Here is a 13,590-nt window from a genome sequence, read left to right on the forward strand (position 1 = left end):
GATGCACAAATAGCTGCAGTTATTGTTATTCACTAAGCAATCATCTATAAACTAGATGATTGCTTAGTGAAGTTATCATCTTAAACACAAATGTTTATTTTTTTACTTAAAATATTTGACTATATTATTTATTATATACTTCCAATATATATTGTCATTTATTAATTGTTTAATATGCTTATTTAAATATACTGAAGCTCTAATCCCAGATCAAATACTGCAACTCAAACTCCACACCACAGGGGGCGCTTATACGTTCCTACACCACGTTTCCGCAGAAGACGAAGAAGAAATCAAATGCAGGGAGAAAACGGTTCGGAGCCTGTGGAGGAACAGAGGCAGGTGGAGGAACAGAGGCAGGAACAGAGGCAGGTGGAGGAACAGAGGCAGGTGGAGGAACAGAGGCAGGTGGAGGAACAGAGGCAGGTGGAGGAACAGAGGCAGGTGGAGGAACAGAGGCAGGTGGAGGAACAGAGGCAGGTGGAGGAACAGAGGCAGGTGGAGGAACAGAGGCAGGTGGGTTCGGAGCCTGTGGAGGAACAGAGGCAGGTGGAGACGTCACGGAACTTTTTGAATTTGAACCTTAGCGCCACAGCTGCGCGCCAGAGTCTGAGCTCTGGTTTTAAGGACTTAGCCTTTGACTCCTGACAACGTTTGGTACTGGAGCCAACGTTAGTGCCGCTGTTCGTAAGTATACTTGAATTTACGCTGTTTGAGAGTAATAGTCACGAAGGAAGCTCCTCTCTGTTCCTAAAATAAGACTTGCTCGCAGTTAGGAAGCGAAAGTTAGAAGAACTGTCTGTCTTATGTGAGGCCTTTTGTTTTTAGCTTAGTTAGCTGAAATGCTGTTCGTGCCCCAGCTGCTATCGAGTCGGCTGGAAGTTCTTATAAATGCGCGATACAGTTGAGTGAGTCCGTCAGCGCACTTGAAACAACATAAGGTGACTTGTTCCATGAGAGGGTGCACACGCATGTTCAAAGTGAAATCCTCATTTACTTCCACATAAGAAGGAAACAGACAGCAAGCGACATGTACAGAGTCACGGACACGGTTCTCAGGTGTTACAGCAGAGAAACGGGTTCATTCCCCTGGATATATGTATGTCAGGAAACTGAAGGGACCTTTGTCTTAGAGTTGTAAGCTTCTTCTGTTTTTAAACTGCAGGGCAGTTACTACACCTTCAGGGTCCACCATCCTGTGGCCCTGGCCTCCACACTGGAGTTCCTTCAGAGGGAAACAGACACTTTCTTCTCCTTTACAACTGATCAATTTGCAATTGTTGAACAAGAATTCTTGTTTCCACACAGGTTCTTCCTGATAAATCCAGAGAAGGGCCCAAAAGTGGAGAGTGAGTAAAACAAGATGCGACTGTGTGACTGTCTGAAGCTAGCTTAACTAAACCTCAGTAGCTTCAGATACTAACTAAGGTTTTATTCAGATTGACTCGTGGTGTTGCTCATATTTAGGAGTCTTCTCTCTTACATTTCAGGCATTACAGTTAAAAACCACTTGCAGGCCCCACGTCACACCAAGGACTGAGGTGAGATTCAAATTCATTTAAATGTATCAAGCTGTGTTTTACATTTTTTGGTATAAATTATTTGTGTGTTTTTCTGTGTCCTATGACAGCATCAGCAGAGAAGGAGGAGAGGGATTCATGTTCATCAGAGGGCACAAGCTGCAAGGAAATCAAGGAGAAGCTACAATAACAACACAATCCTGTTCAAAGTAAGTCCTCCCTTTTTTAACTCTGTCTTAAAACATGTAAATCATCTGGTTATACGGAGTGTTCATGGGCAAACACAACCACAGATGAAGATCTCCTGGAGTCTGTCCATGAACAGGATGCCGGTCCATCACAGGGCCTAGATCTCCGGTCTTTATTTTGAGGTTTTCATTATTGGAAGGAGGCTTTGCTTTGAAATCTTCCGATCTTCTGTGGGTTTTCTTTTTACCATACATTACTTAAAAGACTAAAATAATTAAATAAATAGTAAATATTTCAAATGTTTTATGATGGTAAAGGAACATGTTTCTTGTTATACTGCGTTTGCCAAATATTTTGCCCAAATATGACCTATAGGAAAAGAACACTGGCTCCATTTATCATTGTTTCCTGCCAGTTTGCCTTTAAGTGCTTCCTTGGGCTCTGCTTCCATGTAAAGCACCCAGAGACAGTTCTGATGGCCACAGATGCCCCACTGTTAAACTAATTTAAATTCAGTTGAATTAAAGGTTGTGTCAATCTATGAAAAGACACCAACCTTAATCTGTTTTCTGTCTGCATGAGCTGACAGTCATCTGGCCAAGAGCCTGGATTTTCAAGCTGAAATGATCCAACAGCTCGTCAACCTTCTTCTAAAGTGTAACAGCAGCCTCTCAATGACACCGCCAGTCACGTCAAGACACAATGGTTCAGACAAGTCTGTCAACTGCAAATACAGGTGAGCACCACTAGGTGGATAAAATGTCTCAAACCTTGATCTGTTTCAGGTGAAAAGGCTGATTACAAGCCCGCCAAAATATATGAGACAAGACAGTTCAAAAGATCGATGCTTCAAGGTCTATTTTTGTCAATTGTAAAACGTTTCATGCTTTGGTATATGTGGGTATTACACATGTTGTTCACCTTTACATTTCATATATGGAACACTGATATTACCTTAGTGTAGACGTGGGTACGTTTCTACCTCCATACTTTATTTTATCATAAAATTGTCCAACTAACCTATATTTTCAGATTGCTGGTGAGTGCTGTGGTTTCTTTATAGTACATGGAGCTCAGTTGAACTAGAAGGCTGTGTCACTATGAATGTACTATTATTAAAGCATTGCTTTTTTCTTTTGTGTGTGCAGAGAGGGTTGTGCCTGAGTGACAACATCCAAGCAGTCTGAGCAGAAGTGGAGACAATACACAGGTTCCAGGTTCCAGACATTCGGACTGTTTGACTCTGGCTTGTTGGGTGAGGTTTGGACTGATTACTCTTCATACTCTTGATGGGCAACTGGCCTGTTTTTTTGTGGCACTGCTATGTGAGCAGGCTGAAAATGTTTTTATTGAGTCAGCTTAACTTGTGCTGTAAAATTAACATAATTCCTATGTAGCCATATACATCACAATGTATTTGTTACGGTAAAATCCTGGCAACCACAGCTGCCGGTAATTTACCGTAAAGCTGAACTTTTTAATAAAGTGCCGTAATATAATACACAGGTGTCCTGCTTTATTACTGAGATGTGTTGTCATTAGGTCTACAGGAGTGTGTATTTTTTAATGCAAATTTCCGTTATTTTTAGTGAAAATACCTGTAACCAGATTTACATGATGGTTGGTAACTTTAAGGTAAACTGCCGTAAACAGGTTTACAGTACATCTGTATAATTCACTGTAATTTACTGTAAATACACAACATTCTTCTACTGTAAAACGTGCGGTTATCAAAAAGTCCTACTGTAATCTGTTATATGTCCACATCTTATTTTTCACGGTAAAATTCTGGCGACCACAGCTGCTGGTATTTTACCGTAAAAATACACAGATTTTTTTTACAGTGTACATTTCTATCTGCCAACACTCACAACATCTACATGAGCATCAGTGTGACTTGGCTGCGGAGTCCAGCAACCACCGCTGTGGTTGATATGTGAAGAGACCTGAGGTTACAAGAGCAGGATATGGTTAAGAATTAAAAGTCAACGCCACTGGAATTTCCAGTTAATACTTGATCACTGTAAAGCCCTCTGGTAGGCTGTGGTCTTAATCTGCTATATAAATAAACATGACATCAACATGGTGTGAGTCCAGGCTCGAAGATGCTCTTTGGCAACCTTAGGTGTTGTTCATGTACACAAACTGGTACTGAATATAGGCGACTGCAGCTCTAAGGAATACCATAACCCCCTGTTAGCAGCATGTGTGTAGGTTAGTAATTCACAGCATGAAGATTTGATCCTTTAAGAGCTCCTTGAACGTCCTGCTGCTGTGTCTCCTCTGGAGTCGGCTGTGTCTACCCTCTGCTGGAATGAAACAGCTCAGTGCATGTGTCACAAAGAAGTTCAAGCATTTCTTAAGGAGGGCTGTTAGGGTGTGTATATATGTGCTAATGTTGGTACCAAGTACCTCACCAAGTTCACTTTTTGGAGTGTCATCAAAGGAGAACTGTGCATGTCACACAGTCAAGTGCTGCCACCTGTCAGGTATAGGTATCAGATTGGTGATTACAGTTATTATATTGACATCTATCATTAATTACACTCAACAAAAATATAAACGCAACACTTTTGTTTTTGCTCCCATGTTTCATGAGATGGACTTGAAGAACTAAACTTCATTCCAGATACACAATATTACCATTCCTCTCAAACATTGTTCACAAATCTGTCTAAATGTGTGATAGTGAGCACTTCTGCTTTGCTGAGATAATCCATCCCACCTCACAGGTGTGCCACATCAAGATGCTGATCTGACATCATGATTAGTGCACAGGTGTACCTCAAACTGCCCACAATAAAAGGCCACCCTGAAATGTGCATTTTGTTTCTGCTTTATTGGCGGTCTGGGGACTCAGAACCAGTCAGTATCTGGTGTGACCACCATTTGCCTCATGCAGTGCAACACATCTTCTTCGCATAGAGTTTATCAGATTGTCTATTGTGGCCTGTGGAATGTTGGTCCACTCCTCTTCAATGGCTGTGCGAAGTTGCTGGATATTAGTGGGAACTGGTGCACGCTGTCGTATACGCCGGTCAAGCACATCCCAAACATGTTCAATGGGTGACATGTCCGGTGAGTATGCTGGCCATGCAAGAACTGGGACATTTTCAGCTTCCAAGAATTGTGTACAGATCCTTGCAACATGGGGCCGTGCATTATCTTGCTGAAACATGAGGTGATGTTCATGGATGTATGGCACAACAATGGGCCTCAGGATCTCATCACGGTATCTCTGTGCATTCAAAATGCCATCAATAAAATGCACCTGTGTTCTTCGTCCATAACAGATGCCTGCCCATACCATGACCCCACCACCACCATGGGCCACTCGATCCACAACATTGACATCAGCAAAGCGCTCACCCACACGACACCACACACGCTGTCTGCCATCTGCCCTGAACAATGTAAACCGAGATTCATCCGTGAAGAGAACACCTCTCCAACGTGCTAGACGCCATCGAATGTGAGCATTTGCCCACTCAAGTCTGTTACGGCGACGATCTGGAGTCAGGTTAAGACCCCGATGAGGACGACGAGCATGCAGTTGAGCTTCCCTGAGACGGTTTGTGCAGAAATTGTTTGGTTATGCAAACCAATTGTTTCAGCAGCTGTCTGAGTGGCTGGTCTCAGACGATCTCGGAGGTGAACCTGCTGGATGTGGAGGTCCTGGGCTGGTGTGGTTACTCGTGGTCTGCGGTTGTGAGGCCGGTTGGATGTACTGCCATATTCTCTGAAACGCCTTTGGAGACGGCTTATGGTGGAGAAATGAACATTCAATGCACGAGCAACAGATCTGGTTGACATTCCTGCTGTCAGCATGCCAATTGCACGCTCCCTCAATGCTTGTGGCATCTGTGGCATTTTGCTGTGAGACAAAACTGCACATTTCAGGGTGGCCTTTTATTGTGGGCAATTTGAGGTACACCTGTGCACTAATCATGATGTCAGATCAGCATCTTGATGTGGCACACCTGTGAGGTGGGATGGATTATCTCAGCAAAGCAGAAGTGCTCACTATCACACATTTAGACAGATTTGTGAACAATGTTTGAGAGGAATGGTAATATTGTGTATCTGGAATGAAGTTTAGATCTTCAAGTCCATCTCATGAAACATGGGAGCAAAAACAAAAGTGTTGCGTTTATATTTTTGTTGAGTGTAAATTAACACTAATAATGTTATATTAAATTATGGATGATTATGGTATATTGTGTGATTCTATGTTTCTATGCATAGAAAAAGTAAATGACTGTGATTACATACATTTTTATCTGCCATGGCATTCACTACCTCAGATTGGTCAACACTCACAACATCTACATGAGCATCAGTGAGACTTGGCTGCTGAGCGGGACCATGAGCGCTTATGGTCTGGCTTGGTGCTCAGCCAGATGAAGTTTGACTCCCAGCAGCAACCAGTGGTCTCGTGTGTGAGGCCGCCTCCCACTCGCCACAAAGGAGGACCTGCTGCTGTTTGGACCCCTGTTTGTAATAATGTTTCTTTGCATGCTGGCCATCTGCTACTGCTGTGTGTGTGTGTATCGGGCTGCACTCAGAGTGAACACAATGTTGAAGTCCAGCAACCACCGAGCCAGATGCACCATAGGACTCTACCTCTCACTGTTGTTGCTCCAGCGGTCATCAATCATATTTCATATCATCTTTACTATGACGCTGAAGAGAGAAGCCCTCTGCAGCGTGACCAACTCCATGGTGCTGCCTCTGATAATCAGAATTCCCTCGTGTATCAATCCTTTCTTCAACGCCAGGAATCCACAAATCAGTTATCTCCTCTTTTCTGCATCCAGTCAGAGGAGACAGGCTGAAGAAGTGGTAGAGATGGAGGTGATTCAGTAGAGCAGGAGTCCTATTTATGTGCCTCATTTGTTGAACTTTAAACAGCATATTTATTGGATTTCTCCCTCAGACTTTGCAGGAGCAGGATAAATCTCAAAAATCAGAAATCTGAGTTTGGATTAAGGATTTTGGGGAAAGAAATTGTCTAAATTGTCAGAATTTAAAGTCAGAATTCTGAATTGAATCTAAATGAGCTATGAATATATGATTACAAAATAGATTTTTAATTTGTATGAATTTAATTTATTCATTGAAAAATATATTCTCCATTATTGACTGTTTATCTTACTGTGTCAGGGCCCCATTAAAATGTACCCCCTCTTGTATTATTTGAACCTATTGTGTGCAGAGGCAGCTGAGTGATACTATCACACTGTATTAAAAAGAACAAAATAATTACAGAGAGCACAAAATGAACTGAGGACAGACTGCAAGCACCTCAAATAACAAACTCTACATTGAATCTTTGTGGCATGTGTGATACGTCGCTCCATTTGAATGCTTGGTGTTTATTCTAGATATCATTAATATAAGTGTCCGTGCAGTTATCACAAAATAGCTTTTCTGGCACTGTCAGGTTTCTGAGTGCACATCTATCAATCACAGAAGTATATCTGTGGATGCTCTCATTCATCAGGTCAGAGTCATTTCCAAGAGTTTAAATGGAGGCAGCTGGACTCCAGGACTGTTTTTGAAGATGTTTCCCACTCCCCCGAGTGGCTTCTTCAGTTCTGCTACTGCTCTGGTTGGAATCTGAGTTTTATGTGTTCAGGACCTCTGTGGGTGGATCTTGCAGGAGCTACCATGACTAAGATCTCTCAGAAAGTGTGTCTGGGCCCTGTGCAGGACTAGTTGACGGCCCATCGTTAGAGTTTTAAAATTTGAATGGGAGTGACGTCTGCTAGGCAAAACTGTAGCATATCAATATGTATCTGCCATCAATAATGTATAGGAAAGCATGTATACTGATTAAATCACAAAACACGCTGTTATAAGTGTCTTATAAGGAAACACATACACTAGGATCCATTTTCCTGCACACGCTGTGACAGTGCCTAAAACTGCAGTTGATCCTGTGGCCACTTGGGGGTGGCACCAAAATTAAATCCCACAGGTGTTTCTGTTCAAATGTCAACAGAAATAAAAAAAATTCATGTCTATAGATAATTATTCATGCAAATGGTTCTCAGGCTAATCAAGAACTGCCGTCCCTCAAATGACCAAAATTCAGTCCCATGGTCATGTTAAACTGTCAGTGGTAGAAAGTATCTATGTAAAGCTAAAAACAAACAAACAAAAATCAATAAACACTGTAGTCTTTACCAGGTAACAACATAATACAGCAAATCTGCAGTTCCTTACATGGCCACTTGGTAGCTGGTCCAAAATAGTTTCTGTCCTGATAGACTTCCATATAAAATACTTTACAGCTAGAATTATTTTTTAATTAAATTTGAGCAGCCAGACCCCAAAAACCCCATATCCAAAACCACTGAGGAGAGATTGTTGATCTGTATATGCTTATCTAATTCAAAGTCATGTGTTTCTGCAGATCAAAATAAAATCATGCTTGTATATCTGATTGGTTCTTAGCAGACATAGTTTGGTCTGATCTGTGTATAGGACATTGTTTCAAGTCTTGTGGCTTGTTCAGATGTAGTTTTGTGAACCTTTGAGCCAGTGTTGTGCCAAAAAGTGATCATGCCAAAAAGTGAGCCTTAAAGCTGTTTCGCCAGATGTCTGTAGTACAGATACTTGTAACTTCATGTCTACAAAACACTTTGTGAAAGGGAAATGCTTACAAGTGCTGCAGTCTGTCATGCTGGTGCTTTTGGTTGTAGGATTTCTGAGGCTGCTGTGTCTGATAAATGTCTGTATTTTGCTCCCTAGCCCAGTGAAGCTGAGAAACTGTGTTGAACAGTTAGAAATGGAGACTTGCTCGTTGGTCTTGCTCGGTAACCATGCTGAAGAAATCTTCAGTTTAAGGTTTGCCCAAATGCCAAAGGGCCACTGAACACATCCACACATTTGCTCTGAGCTCATGTGATGTGCACCAAACTCTCACTCTGCCTGCAGCATCGCTGGAAGTGTCCCCCTCTGTCTTCTACAGTCTGATTTGAATGATGTCTGATAGCAAACAGTGGGTTTCACGCAGCTTCAATGGGAAATAAACACTAACAAGACAGATAAGATCAAATATAACATCAAACTCTCAGGCTCCACAAACTCTGAAACTACTAAATTCTTCTTTAAAGCATGCAAATAAATCACAGCTTATGATGTGTGGGGGAGCACAGAGCACTAATAACATGACAAACAACCATTCACACTCAAATTCACACCTACAGGATATTTAGTCACATTTAAACATGTTTGTGTTGCTATACCAGACCCTGTATCAGTGATGAATTATTGCAATTTCAACATATGACCACCAGAGGGAAGCAGAGCGACGTGAGGCAGCAGTTGGCTTCATCCTCGGACTCTGGCCCCCATCAGTCCGGCTGCTCTGACCTTTCTGTCTCCTGCAGCGTGCAGCTTTCTGTCCAGTTTGCTGACATGAACCAAAAACTTTAGCTTTGATCAAAGATGCTGTATTGAACGAGTCGATCTGAGTTTCAGAGCAAATGAAGCTGCTGAACTTTACAGAGAGAACGATCAACAGAGACGCTTGTTGTTTGTTCCGCGTTTCAGGGACTTACTACAATAAAGATCCATCAGTTACAGGCAGCAAAGATCAATGAGGTGATCACACTGATGATTGATCAGATATCGACAGACTCACCTGCTGAATCAGTCCTGACTTCCAGAAGTTTCCACCTTCGTGTGTGGAGCTGCTGGTTCTGCTGCAGTCTGTCTGACAGGAGCTCAAAAACGAAAGTAAGTCCACAGAAGCCACGCCTTTAAACCAGGACACGTGACACAACAAAGCACACGGAGCCTTTCAGCAGCTGAGTGAACACAGAGACACATCACATACATACAATATACATCCATGTCTTTCTCTCTGCTGAAGTTCACTGCTGAACACATTTGACCTCATTAATAAACAGAGCTCAGTCAGATATTTGCTACATCAGCCATGTCTGTTTTAACCAATCAAACCTGGATGTGATCAATAACCTGCTGTGGAACACCTTCTTTATGAAGAGCATAAAGCTGCAGTCAGTGATGTTTCTGATGCAGTGTGTCTCCAGCAGGGGGCGCCCTCACAATGGAAACATGAAGCTGATTTTTACAGCAGCTCTGTCTGTGTCTGTTTACATGATAACAGCTGTGACACAAACAGAACAGTGATGGACTTTATTCAACCTGCTCAGCGAGAGAAGCAGCGAGCAGCTCTGATAGAAGTCTGTCTGCACCATCATCAGGGTCTGATGCTGCTGCAACAGCCGGACTCTGGGACAAAGTGACGTCAGCAGATGTCGGGTTGTCCTCTGAGTCTCTGAAGCAACATGCGGCTCAGCTGGAAAACAGCTTCTGATGGAGCTCTGATAGTCTGACTTCATCTCTGAGAGGAAGAAGAGGGAGAAGCCGCTGCGCAGCGCGCGGACTCTCTCCAGCAGCAAAGTGCAGAGATCATCAGAGCTCCACATGAGCTGAACATGAAGAGACACAGTCCGCTAGCAGCTCCTTCACTGTCGGCCTGCAGCGCTGCTCCCACACTCATCTGGACTCTTTCATCCACACACAGAAAACACGAGCGGAACATTCAGCCTGCAGAGGAGCTGCCTTGGATTGAGTCTCCGCGGTTCTCATGGTGTGTTCAAGGACCGCCTCTCAGCTGATCATAACTACACTCTGACTGTGCTTGTGTTGCAGCTACGAACTGAACATGGCAGAAGAAGCTCCAGCTCCAGCCGCCGCTCCGGCCGAAGCGCAGAAGAAGAAGGTCTCCAAGCCGAACAAGTCCGGCCCCAGCGTCAGCGAGCTCATCGTGAAAGCTGTGGCCGCTTCCAAGGAGCGGAGCGGCGTGTCTGCAGCCGCCCTCCAGAAGGCTCTGGCTGCCGGAGGATACGATGTGGAGAAGAACCCGCGTCAAGAGCCCAGAGCCCCCACTCAGAGAGCTCATCCTCACTGCCCGTTCAAACAGGAGCTCTGTGATCATGCTGCTGCACACTGCACAGCTCCACCTGGTTCACTGGGGTTTGTTTTGTTAGTGTTAGTTCATGTGTTTACTTATATACTAAAGCAGTGATAAACCTATATTTACTAAACATATAAAACTATAGAAACAATACATTAATATTTTCAAGAATGACTTTATTAATCCCTGTGGTTAAATTACATGATGAGTCTGATGGCGGACTGCAGGAGTCACCGCCTGTACCGTTCCTGGAGCAGCAGAGTTTTTTAGTGTGATCATTCCATAGGTCATCATGCTTTTACACATAATAAACCTATACTTATTAAAGCTATTTATAAATGATATTATGTATTTATTGTAAAACATTTATTATAGTTTCCTGTTAAATATTCCTCGGTGTCAGTTTGATATTACATCCTTGAACCAACCAATAAATAAATGTCCCTGAGACGGACCATTATTCATCTTGAAGAGTTCAACATGTGTATTATTACACTGCATCTTACAAAAGATAAAAGATGATATTTATTTCAGAAGAGACTGATTATTCTGTGCATCAGACAGAGTGATGAGCAGCAGAGGCAGAGGATGAGGAGCCGCTCTTTAGAGGACACTGAGGTGGCTCTTAAAGAGCCGCTGTGGTTTGAGGAGCCGCGGACACTTCAAGCTCTCTCTCCGTGGATGCAGCGGGCCAGCTGGATGTCTTTGGGCGTGATGGTGAGCCTCTTGGCGTGGATGGCGCACAGGTTGGTGTCCTCGAACAGGCCGACCAGGTGCTGGCCTCCTGCAGAGCCATGACAGCGGAGCTCTGGAAGCGCAGGTCGGTCTTGGCTGTGCGCAACGACGAGGAGCTCAACAAGCTGCTGGGCGGAGTGAGCATCGCTCAGGGCGGCGTGCTGCCCAACATCCAGGCCGTGCTGCTGCCCAAGAAGACCGAGAAGCCCGTCAAAGCCAAGTAAGGATGGAGACTCGCAGACTGCTGGAAGCAGCCCCACAAAGGCACTTTTAAGAGCCACACACTCTCTGACGTTAAGAGCTCTGTACTGATGTGAAGCAAATATTGATGCCGTGATTAATAAACATAAATAACCTGGTGACAAGTATAGACAACCTCACACAACCCGAACAAATATATATATTTATATATATATATATATGATGAACCAATCAATCATCACATTCTGATCACTGACAGGTGAGCTGAATGACACTGATGATCTGGTTACCATGGTAACTGGCTGGATATATGAGGCAGCAAGAGAACATTTGTGTGTCTAAGAACCAGCGTTAGTTTTGGGTTAGGCATTAAAAAACAGTGTTGTTGTTGTAGAGTCTGTCTGTGTGAATACATTAAATGATGTCAGCGATTCACTGAAAGGAAAGATCCTTCCTGCAGAGGATGGATCCTTTAAAGATGGAGGACGGGTTTGTGTGTGTGTGTGTTCTCCCACAGTGAGCATGTGAGTGTTGGACAGAACAAACAGCACACAGGTTAAACCTCAGCCGTGTAGCTGTGCCGCTTCCTCCGTGAGTCAGAGCAGGAAATGATTTGTGAGTTTGTGTAAAGCTTCACGGTTGTGGAAGGATTACTGAAAGTCCCGCTTCCTCAGCAGCAGCTGGCGAAACAAACACAGATTCCACTGCTGAGATATTGTGCACGACACCAGGCAGCTACTTTATTTGTAACTGCTGGAAATGTGAGTCACATAACAAATAAAGGAATCAGCATGTTGCATGAAACACTGCGTCACTCACCCACAAATAAAGCTTCACTTCATGACTGTTTCAGATAAAGCTCTGTAATCTCTGAGAGCAGAAACAAAGCGCTCATATTTCTAAATGTCTCCGCGCCTTAAATCCACGTTTCTTTTGTTTGATGGCAAATCTAAGTGAATGAAAGTGCAGAAAGACGGTTATTGATCTAATGATCCGGGCAGAGGGCGAGCTGTGTGGACTGTATGTGTGCAGGCCGGGGTCCGTCTTTGGAATACAAAGGCCGCTCTGCACTGGAGCACTCTCAGCAGCATGTCTGTGAATCACTGTGTGAGCTCAGGCAGAAAAACTCAGGTTAACATCCTGATTTCATCCTGAAGTGAGATCTGCAGTTCTTCCATGAAGAAACACAAAGTACGACAAACAAACACACCAACAGCCAATCAGAGCGAGCGAGCAGACCGGGAAGCACCACCGACCTGACAAACATGGCTCCAACCAAAACACACAACAACACGGCCCAGGAGAACATACACACCGGGGGGAATATGGCATCAACAACATGCGTGTCTTTACTATGTCTCATGGAGACACATCACAGCTGACGACATCTGTCGTCCTCCATGTTTGTTTTTCTTCTGAAGTCACGTTTGATCTCCACACACACACATAAACACAGACACACACACAGTGTAGAATGTGTGTGTGTTCAGTGGATAAACATGAAAACTCTAAAACAGCTTTTACATGACAGACACAAGCAGAAAAACGCTGAAGCTTCACAGACACATCATACGAGCTCTCTGAACTTCCAGAGGTCTGATGATTCATGCAGTGATGGTAATGGTCCAATAACATTTTAGGAAGCCTCTGTTAATCAACACAAGTAAACATGTTCACATTCAGAAGTCACGTTTTAGCTGCTCACACCTGCACTACACCAATAAATGAAACCTTTCAATGTAACGTCCTAACATCATCAACTCAGCTTCCTGTCCACATCTGTCCTCTGCTGTGCCATCATCAGCTCTGAGACAGAGACATGAATGTAATAAAAGAGGACCTGAGACTGAACCCTGTGGAACACCGAGATGTGATAAAACCAACCGGGTTCAGTGTGTGATGAGCAGACAGGTCTGAAGAATCAACTCAAAGCTAAGATAAAAAGAATTAAAGGCGAGCTCTGTGGTTACAGAAGGTCTGTGCTGAGACTGA

General features: G+C 43.6%; 1 long non-coding RNA gene across 1 annotated transcript; it reads left to right on the forward strand.

Moving 5' to 3' along the window:
- The first annotated feature begins 1,334 nt into the window (after nt 1-1,334).
- LOC114430279 (uncharacterized) lies at nt 1,335-1,768 on the forward strand. Its single transcript, XR_003669982.1, has 3 exons — nt 1,335-1,349; nt 1,491-1,541; nt 1,631-1,768. It is a non-coding gene; the product is annotated as an uncharacterized LOC114430279 (long non-coding RNA).
- Nucleotides 1,769-13,590: the final 11,822 nt, after the last annotated feature.

This window comes from Parambassis ranga, unplaced genomic scaffold (assembly GCF_900634625.1).
Source record: "Parambassis ranga unplaced genomic scaffold, fParRan2.1 scaffold_22_arrow_ctg1, whole genome shotgun sequence".
Classification (NCBI taxonomy): domain Eukaryota; kingdom Metazoa; phylum Chordata; class Actinopteri; family Ambassidae; genus Parambassis; species Parambassis ranga.